The sequence below is a fragment of the Sycon ciliatum genome, chromosome 12 (genome assembly GCF_964019385.1).
Source record: "Sycon ciliatum chromosome 12, ocSycCili1.1, whole genome shotgun sequence".
NCBI lineage: Eukaryota > Metazoa > Porifera > Calcarea > Leucosolenida > Sycettidae > Sycon > Sycon ciliatum.
In genome coordinates this window covers 24,282,116-24,289,362 of record NC_088654.1, presented here as the reverse complement: position 1 = coordinate 24,289,362, position 7,247 = coordinate 24,282,116, and the positions used below count along the sequence as shown (strand labels likewise).

The following is a 7,247-nucleotide window of genomic DNA, read 5'->3' as shown; positions in this document are numbered from 1 at the left end:
CAGTGGTGATGATACAAGTCATACACATAGAACCGAGTACCATCGCTTCTACAGGACATTATCAGTTTGCTAGTACATGGTGGATATGGGAAATTCCTAGAGTAGAGGACGACAAGTCCTGCAGAGACTATTGGCGTTGCTTTACTAGCCAGCCTTTCTTGTGCCATGTGTATGCTATACTCACCTGCTAAACTCTCTGTGCTCTAACATCTGTGTGTAGTGAATTATCACAGATTCCTTGCCACACGTGCACAGGTTCAGGCCAATAATTGAATCCATGCGGTGAAGCCGTTTTGTAAAACTGCAAGTGCCATCTACCTGCACACACATACATGTACACGACGTTTCAAGTGTTGCACTTCAGATGTATACGCGATGTCAAGCGATGTAAATCGACTCCAAAGGAGAAATACTCCATCAAATCAGATAAATTCAGGGACCACCCAGGCTCCGAACGGCGGCATTCTCTGAGCGCAGTCCAACACCGGACGGCTCAAAGAACTAAAGACGAACAGGGGTGGTACTGGTGCTACTAGCCAACATAAACCAGCTGCATCGCTTTGAGGCAAAATATTCCCTGTTCAAAGTAGCCAAGGTCATGTGTCGAACGTAATAAAAATCCTATGTCCACTGATGGCGGTAAACAAAGTACATGACTAACTGTACACACTGCTGATCACATCGGTAGGGGTGGGAGGTGAGAATGGGGTCTGATTATTTGGGGGACGGTCAAGGCACAAGCACCCTTGAACGTTTCACAGCAGCAGCACTTCAGACCATTCAGCACCGAGGAAGGATGCCAACCACAGGCGCCAACACCGAACACTAGGAGAGAAAAGACCTGCTGTGTTCCGAACTTCTCAGGTTAGGCTCATCCTATTTCAGTCACTCTATTGCCAGCTAGATGGCACAGAAAGGATGCCGATAAAATCTACTTCTAAATCCCTGTACACGCAATAATACAGTCATTTATATGCATAATTATACATGTACATGTACATGTGTGGATTCACAGGAAGTGTGAGTTACGAAGTCTGAAGAGAATGTTGAACGGTCTCTGCTGGGATGACGACTACACCATAGCTCAGTGGTTAGAGCATCGCTGGCTACAAGCGAGGGTCCCTGGTTCGAGTCCTGGTGGAGACAGTCAATTTTTTCTTCAGACTTTTCCCGTTTGTGTCTTTCCCTCAAACTAGTCAAAATTATATACATGTACATGTATATGTCATGAAGCATTACAAGCTCGGCGTTCCCTTTTTTGTTTTTTAAAGTAGCGCCCTTGTTGGGTGCCCGATCCGAAAATTGTTGCACATCTTTATAATTTTGAACTGGAATGGTGAGCCAATGCATTCAGATAATCTGAGCACTCAAAGTAACTAGATGGAAGGTGTTGGTTTGCGCCTCCTAGATGTGTTAGAGCAAGGCGCTGGGTCGTTGAATGTCTCAGTACTCCCTGTGAGTTTTTGTGCCTCTTTGTCACACTCTATACATGTACATTGTAATTGTGCATGATCTGGTTACATGCATGGCGTCATTGGCGGGCCGCTGTTAGTGTTAGCCAAACCTTGCCGCATTTTGTCCGTCCTCTTTTCTTGTAGTTGTAGCATCTTCCAACATTGTGATTTGTCTTTTATGGCCTAGTAGTTGAGAGATTTGTATCTTGCCAGCTCAGCCGGCTTCTATGTCCTGCTGAATAGCAAGAATTGAGCGTCTGTGACGCCAGCGCCGAAACTGCGCCGACTTGGCGACGTCATTCGTCACGGACCAGGATCCAGTTGCAAACCTGTCCCATTGTAAGGTACGGGCGGCGACTGGTCGAGCAGTTTCAGTGAAACCTCGGTTTAACTTTAAAGTTTAAACCCTCCTGGACACACAACTGTTTAATAAAAAGCTGTAGCATCGTGTCCAGGACATGGACCACCCTTCGTAGTGGGCTGCCCCAGCCATAATGATGCTATCCAAGTCACCTTCTGGATTAAAGGGGAAGTCCGGTGAAAAATTTAAATTTCACAGTCCGTAGAGTTCGGGGCGCTGAGTCGAATGGTCTTTGTTCGAGGAGGCTGCGGCTTATGGTTCGTCAGATACGCCCAATCGAACATGTGCGAATTTGAGCGCGCATCACCCAGATCCAGGTGATGACGTCACAGCGTGCAGCCAGGTAGCCACACCATCTAGTTGTGTACAAAAATGGCCATATTCGGAGCGCGTTCGATTGGGGAGCCGTTTATCGCAGCTTCTTCGGACCAAGACCATTCGATTCAGTGTTACAAACACTACGTACCCTGTGATTTTCAGCTCGGTAAATCTGGAGGTTATACCGTATTTTAGCCGTTTCCGAGTTGGACTTTTCCGTTAGCCCGTCTACATGGACATGGTCTATGCGCTCTGCGCTGCGTGCATGCAGTGCGTGCAGTGTGTTATCTACATGTAGCTGTAGTGCATGCAGTCAACAAACTCATGTCACAACTCAGAACTGACACAAGACTCAGAAAACTAGTCAACACACGGACTTGTCATGATTGTACTACACTCGTATCAGTCGTATTGTACAGTCATGTAGTCAGAGAACGTGCGTTTCTCCTTGCCGGTGCCGGTGGTTGTGCTTTGAGAAAGAAAATTTTAGTTTTCCGCACCCGCGGCGCCTCATTATTTTATGCTACAGCGATGAGTGCACAACCGTGACAAGTGACAAAACAGCGAACAGCTCTCGGACCTAGAACTTTCAGATTCCATAGCGTTGGGAGCGAAGAGTCGTGCCCGTGGTTCAAAGAGCCTGCACTGTTCTCCAATTGAGTAGTCCGAAATATTCCAAGTTCGCACCAAAACATCACCATGTGGCAGGCTACTGGAGTCTAAGCGAATCTAATCGGTATGGAACAACATTTAGAGCACTCGCATCACTCTTCTCCATTTTGGCGACCCTGCTCTCCAGCGATCTGATAATTACATCAGCCTCGTCTGCAATAGCTGCTGCTTCTTCATCAGTCGGAAACTCAGTAGCGCTCACTCTTGACCGGCCCGCGCGGCCATTTCTTCAGCTGACTACCGAGGTTCTCAGCCCAAGACCGAACTCATGAAGGTCAGCCATGGCTGCATCCTCACTCTCACAAGGAGTTACATGTCTTCGGGGTCGCTTGCACCACCTAATATCAGTCGCCAAATCATTTGAAATAGCACTGACACTATTGCTTTCACGCACTCCTTTTGACCTAGCTGCACGCTATGACGTTGCAGAGGGTGTGGCGCGGCCGCATGACGTCATGGCGCAGCCCCCGAAACTCAGTTTTTCAAACGGAAATATCTCGAGAACGCTTTGTCGGAGACACGTGGGACCAACACCATTCGACTCAGCGGCCGAAACTCTACCAACCCTGAAATTTAAATTTTTCACCGGACTTCCCCTTTAACCTCGAAGTTACAGTGTATTGCTCAATCATGCACATGTACATGACTGTTAGTACGTGACGACTGCAGTACAAGTACGTACATGTCGCTTAGCTGTATTATCCAGTTGGACCTCGCTTCACTGGACGTGTAGAAAATGGTAAATCTAAGTTAGGCTCGGGTGGCGACTGGAGAGTCAAGGGATAAGAAGAAATGAGGACCAAGGAACTACAAGTTACGCTACAATGTTCTATAATGTCCCCTAACACAAACACCACCAGTTACTTTACAATCAGCTCATGCTGCAAGGCAATCATCAGACAACTGATCGTACTGGGTTGTTCATACCCATCTACATCTACATGTACATGTACATGTAGATGGGTACTGAAATCCGACCCCTGCGCGGTGCGCTCACATCGCAAAGACCCAACACGGGATACTAAAACTACGAAACAGAGACTGCTAGAATGTGAACCCACGGCGCAGGGGTCGGATTTCAGTTGCCAGCATTGTATAATCTAGTGTGGCCAGTCTCTTGAACTCCTGAATGTTTCATGGTGTCCTTTATCCTCTCCCTGTCCGATATTCTCCGTCGTGTCAAAGTACGAACATATCGGAAGATGAGATTATAACAGTTTGACATGTGCATGTCCAGGGTTCAATTTGGAACTGTGCAGCTTCTGGGCGATTGAATGGAGCAGGCCTGTGATGGTGACGCACCTTCACTGCATGGTCGTTGTTTAATAATTAATCTAACCGTTATCAGCAGAGCCATGATCAAGGCATACTCACGTACTAAGTCAGTTGTGGCTACAGGCCGCTTTTGCTAGACTACCCGACGACGTCGTTTGAACTGAAACTGTGATCTCTAGCTGCAATGAAGAGCTTACTTGAGACGTTTGCCACAAAGGGGTATTACCAGCACATGTACATGATTGTACAGATAATACACAGTCCATGTACTGTACTTGGCAGTCATGGTTTAACTTACAATGTACATGTAATTCAACAGTCGTATCGCAACAAAATTATTATAGCTTCAACGATTGTAGATTTCGTAGACCGCCGAAGGATAACAATTAAGCTTGTGATGCAATTTCTTCAATGCTGGCCCGCCGCCCTAGTGTAGTATGGTGTACATGTATCACCCACAACTCCACACGGAGTACTGTATAAGCAGAAAAATTCGTCGGTCAATAATTTCGTCCAACTCCAAAGAAAGAGAGTTCGTCCGGTTGTAAATTTCGTCCATGGATCATAAGAGTGTATTGAAAAGCTGGACAAATCAATATTAGTCCGGCATTTAATTTAGTCCAGCAGCTTGTTGGACGAAAAAGACGAAATTAAATTCCAGACGAATATTTCTGCTTGTACATGCTAACATAGCGCTCAACACAATGTGATTGCAATAATAGGGCTTGAAAGTGATGACGTCAATCGTCGCTTGGCAACAAAACTGGATCCACTTCGCTTTTTGGATCCACTCGCGTCAAGCTGATTTGATACTGTTTCCCATACTTTTCGAAGCAGAAAAAAACCCACGCTGCCAACAATACGATAGTCGAAACTGTGTACAACTCATATTGCAACATCATGCATTCGTGGCACGGTCTAACACGATACATGTACATGAGCACCCGTCGTCCGGATGTGACGATGTCGTACACCAACCACTTCGTCTTTGAATTAATCAGAACACATGTTTCGCAATTTCGTCCTGGACCACAGCCCTTTCATGTTGAACAATGCACATTACAGGTTAATTGTGCCACATCCACAGAGCATTAAATTATTTGTTCTAGTCGTACATGTACATGCAAACGAGGTACTAGTACATGTACGATGACAGCCAAGATCACAACCAGCTTGACGCAAGGTGGAGGACACACGTACGTAGTGTTCCTGACTGCAAACAAGTAATCATTCTGTTGACGCATAGCATCGTACCTGTGTGGACATGGCCAACCTGTACAGTCGTGTAAATGTCCATGTATTATGATGTAAGTAAGTTAGTTGTCAGTGTTATCATAGACTTGACACACATCCATTGACTGTAGCATTGACATATCGATGTACCCGAATTGTTTCTGGAAGTCAAGAAAGTACAGTCATTATAGCTTGCATGACATGTGCCTGTGCAATTAATGTGAACATTCAATACAGGGCAAGTCGTGTTGTTACGTCGTGATAAACCACACTGCACATTGCAGCTTACAGCCGCATTCCCTTGCAATCCCATCATGCAACCACAATAGAATGAACGTGGTAGGAACTTGACAAACGTTGCACTGTCGTTCTGCATGATTTACGTTCCCTAATTCCAATCTCACATATTTTAAACATCAGTATTAATTCATTGTATTGCGAAATGTGTCTGCGTTTACTCCGCCTTCAGCCTCTGCTCCCTCCCGCTCCACACACATACACAAACATACATACACACATACAAACACTCTCTCTCTTTCTCTTTCTCTCTCTCTCTCTCTCTCTCTCTCTCTCTCTCTCTCTCTCTCTCTCCTACCTATCTTTCTTTGTCTCTTCCTCTCTCTTTTCTCTCTCTCTCCCTCACTGTCTGTCTGTCTGTCTGTCTGTCTGTGTCTTTCTGTGTGTGTGTGTGTGTGTCTCTCTCTCTCTCTCTCTCTCTCTCTCTCTCTCTCTCTCTCTCTCTCTCTCTCTCTCTTCCTTTCTTTCTCTCTCTCTTTTCTCTCTCATTCTCTCTTTACTCTCTCTTTCTCTCTTTTCCTCTCTCTCTCTCTCTCTCCACCTCTCTCTCTCTCTCTCTTTCTCTCTCTCTCTCTCTCCATGTCTCTCTCTCTCTCTCTCTCTCTCTCTCTCTCTCTCTCTCTCTCTCTCTCTATCTCTATCTCTATCTCTATCTCGCTCTCTTGTTCTGCAGGGCCTGAAATGGAGCGGTCTGGACGAAGGGGATTACTAGTATTGTGGAAGCTTTTTGAAGCATGCGTTGGTTGCTCTTCACACGCTAGATTGTAATGGTTGGGAGCACGGAAAGCGACTACAAGCATTGAGTGTACTCAGTTCCAAATTCATCTGCCTTCTCTAGAAGTTTGTGCGCTCAATGTGCAACGTGCCTCGTCTCAATAGTGACGACTGGGAGGTACACGACATACTTTGCCCATACTGTCCACGGGAGAGACTGATTTTCACACATACATGTATAATATGTATATTACCGTGAAATCCAGAGTTACAGTAGAAACGCTTTTGATTCCTCTCAAGTGTGTGTACATGTATATTCTGTAGGACTCAGCAATCCCTGAAATGTTTACTAACCCTTACCTTAGGACTAGTTAGGAGGGCTTCGTGATTGGCCTGAGAACTTTTGTAATCTCAATTTGACAAACCCTGACCATAACACAATGGCGATCATAACTGGACAGTCGTAGTGAAATTGTTTTCGTTCACGGATTTAATCTGTGTGTGTGAGTGGCATGTATACCGTGTGTCGGCCTAGCGCTGTGGTAAGATTACACCACTGGGGTCCATGCTGTGCAGCTGGGAACCAGGGAATACAGTGTATAGCGATAATGTGACAAAAGTCGAACGACAATTTCAAGGCGCTGCATGCAGGACTTCATACAGTGCCTAATATCCTTGTGTTTACCGTGACATTTCGCGCAATTCTCACGCCCAACCCTGTGATGCTGAATGGAATTCACACTCAGTACACACTGCAAGCTACATGTACATGTACAATGTAGATTGTCGTTTGCGGCAGATTCCTCATCGTGTCAATGTGAGAACTGATCAAAGCAGATTGCATGACCGTGCTACAGGAATAGATTTCAATTGATCGGTTCTTGGAAATCGCATCACGTGTATCTATACCGTGCTAATACCGC

At 45.7% G+C, this 7,247-nt stretch overlaps 1 long non-coding RNA gene across 1 annotated transcript; it reads left to right on the top strand.

The window, feature by feature from the left end:
* The first annotated feature begins 1,548 nt into the window (after positions 1 to 1,548).
* LOC135828576 (uncharacterized) lies at positions 1,549 to 6,782 on the top strand. The gene is made up of 2 exons (XR_010555711.1): positions 1,549 to 1,798; positions 6,284 to 6,782. It is a non-coding gene; the product is annotated as an uncharacterized LOC135828576 (long non-coding RNA).
* Positions 6,783 to 7,247: the final 465 nt, after the last annotated feature.